Below are 3,482 nucleotides of genomic sequence, written 5' to 3' on the forward strand. Positions count from 1 at the left end.
ATACATTCTCATGACCACCACTCCAGCAATCATGTACCACAGTGGCTACATTCCTGCCAAGTCCTTCTGCAGTATCACAGAATGAACATCGAGCTTCTCATAGCCCTGTTGCACGACCTTGTTCAAACTCAAGGAGATGCTGATAATGGCGTCTTTGTCATCTAAAAGGTATTCTTGATTAACATCAACTCATCACATCTGATCTCAAAGGTAACTAAAACTCATCTACATCTGCATCTACATCATACTCCGCAAGCCATCTAATTGTTTGTGGCAGAGCGTACTTTCCATACCACTATCTGATCCCTCCAACGCTGTTCCACTCGCGAGTACTGCATCGGAAGAAAGATTATCGGTAAGTCTCTGTATTGGCTCTAATTTCTCGAATTTTCTCGTCGTGGTTAATGATTGTTACAGCAGGTATTTAATGCAAAGCTGATTTGTATCCTCATAGTGTCGCTACTAACGCCACTCGTATGTGACTGGCGTGAAATTTGGATAGGCATCATTTTTCAGATGTGGAAACGTGCCTACCAACTTTCATTTATGTTGTACAACTCCACCTTGGCGTTGTAATTTTTTCTGTCAGCATATTTAAGGAGTGATGAGGAGTAATGCTCACTGGGATGTCTCCTAAGTGCTCACAAGTACCAGGGGAAGCAAACTTATCTTCAATATGTTCCTCCTCCCACAGAGTGGGCAGGAAAGGAAAATCTGAGGTAGCAAAAGTAGGAGCACAGAGAGAACCATTCCTGTTTGAAGAGAGGGCTACAGAAGCACGACCAGAAGTATGGATCTTAGCACGCTTCTGGTGCAGAGTGCCTGCACTGGTACCAACTGCTTGATGAGGGGCTCACCCCTTGTACGCCACCCACCTGTGGCAAGGACTGCCTGGCACAATAGTCGTTGTTAGGAGTTTAGATGCCCTTAAAAGACAAGCAACTACTCCTAGGTACAAGGTGGTGACAACTCAGGTATCAGAAATGTGATCCCTGCGTCGGCTCAGTCAGATGGGTACATAACAGGCCCTCCACACAGACTGTCTACATGTGATAGTGAGCTGGGGAAAGGACGGGTCTGGGGAACGCATGCCAGAGAGGTTTGGGAGGGAGTTCTTCCCCCAAATGACTCACAGTGCAGGAACAGAATTTAGAAAGGAAGGTCAAACCCCAAGGAGGACCAGAAAAGGCAGGGAAAAAGGGGAGAGTTGAAAAACGAGAGCAAAAAGGTATTGGAACTGAGGGAGTAGCCAAGTTGCACACAGTGAAAAACACAGAGAGAGAGGGGGGAGGATGGGGAGGAACTAGGATGGGAAGGAATGGATATGGGAAGGGGATTCTGGAACATTTATGTTCGACATCTTTTTCTCCAGCGATGCTATATGTTTACACTGGAATATCCACTTTGCAGAAAGTCAGCGATCACATTTAATTGTTCAGAGATAGTATTTTATGGTTTTCGCATAAATTATAAGTGTTATGGTGTTTTGTGTGTATTATGATAATTTTACCTTTTTCCTTTAGAATGTCAATATAATTTTAAATGAACTTTGTTTGTTTATCATATTGTTTCTTTGTTAAGGATGTCTTCTGGATAATTTTCTGTATGAGTGTGAACTTCCATTTCCTCCAAAATGTTCACTGTATACTCTTTAGGTAACTGAGTGAACTTTTAGCACACTTCCACTATTTTCTGTCTTATGTTCTTAGTTCTTTAAATTCAAGTATAATGTGAACTGCTTGCTTTCACAGATTCATGTTCATTCTTTAGATCTGATTGCGAAATATCTACCTGTTATTCTGATATAAAATGTATTGCATTTGTCACTAGAGAGTCTATACACATCATAGTTGAAAAAGTGAAGATATTTTTTGTTGATCATCTTTTGGCCTTCAACTTGTTATTTGTACAAAATGCTGAAATAGATTTGTAAGGACATGCAAATAAAAAAAACACATAAATAACATGATATCATAAAAAAGAAGCAAATTTTATGCTCAAAGTTTCCATGTGGACCACATCATAACAGCTACGATGTAAGCATAAGGCGCATATGCAGATATGGAGTAACACGAGGAATAATATATCTATTGCACCATCTTCACAAGTACACCTGATAATGACAAAACGCCGAAACGAGCTCCTTGTGTAACATGTATCACTATGAGTAAATAAATAATGCAGCAAAAACTGAAATTTAAAATAAAATATGTCGTTCTTCGCTCTTATTTATGAAAGATGTTTTTTATTCTTCAACTATAGTACTATGTCATGTTTAGTATTCTCTTAAAAGTGATCCAGGTGAGTAAAACTATTACTACTTCTAGTACTAAAAGATTCATTCTCAGTGAGTAGTGTATCTCTAAAGACATCCTTGTCAACAAGATGTTAAACTAAATACTAACCTTGCTACCTGCTATACAGAAACAACCTCCAGGTTCCAAGCAACATGGAATTCCCACAAGCTCCCCTAGCCATAGCTCGCTCATACCTACTGGTCCATTACCATAACACACTCATACTCGTCACTCTCAATTGCCTATTTTTACTCAGTCAGCCCAATTCATTGCCATTATATCTTTGTGTCTCTCTAACTGTCAGTCTCCTGTCCCACAGCCACAGTTTCCCTCGTTCTTTTGTACCATTGCTGTCACTGTCTCCCTCTTACCGCTACTATCTGCCACTAACTCTCTTCCTCGTTGTCATTGTCATACACTCTGTATCTCAGTATCATTGTCTCTCACTCACTTCCACTTTCTCCTTCTTTCATTCCTGTCCCAATGGCACAGTCTTCTTCACCTTTTTTCCTAGCATTATTCTGTCACTGTCAAATATGTTCCACTGTCTCCTCCTCCTCCTCTCTACTATCTCCCTGTATTTATTATTTTTGCCACTGCCATTGTCTTCTCTCTCAGCATAAAAAAACGTGAATATCTCCATGTGACAAAATTTTTGTAGGTGTCCATCATGAAGGTAGAATGAGTCAGCTAGTACCCCACTTATCAGGCAGAATCTTTAAACAGAATATGTTCGCCTCTTTTGTGCTGTGATAGGAGCATTTTGATATTTTACTGATACGAAATTTAAATAACGTAAACAAATTTTATTCCTTAGACTGGATTTTACACGCAGAAAAATTTGACATGGCATTCAATCCTACATCGTGGGGTTCCCAGAAACCTTCTTATGATAACAGATACACTCTACAGTGTATTTCTCCATGCTACGTCACTTTATAAACTACCTACGTTCTCGCATTACACCGGATTTTCGCATTTTACGCTTCAAGAGATACCTATGCATCTCAGAACTGTTTCTGAGATCCACAAAATTTTCAAAGTTTTAGGCATTGGGATCTTACGAATATGTAAAAATTACACCCATTTGCTGTCAGTAGCCGTCATGTAATCTCTGGCTTGGTTTTGGTACCCAAAAAAAGTGTTTTGGGAGTTTTCTCGATAACTGATAAAGATTTTTGAAAA

This window comes from Schistocerca gregaria, chromosome 1 (assembly GCF_023897955.1).
Source record: "Schistocerca gregaria isolate iqSchGreg1 chromosome 1, iqSchGreg1.2, whole genome shotgun sequence".
Lineage (NCBI taxonomy): Eukaryota > Metazoa > Arthropoda > Insecta > Orthoptera > Acrididae > Schistocerca > Schistocerca gregaria.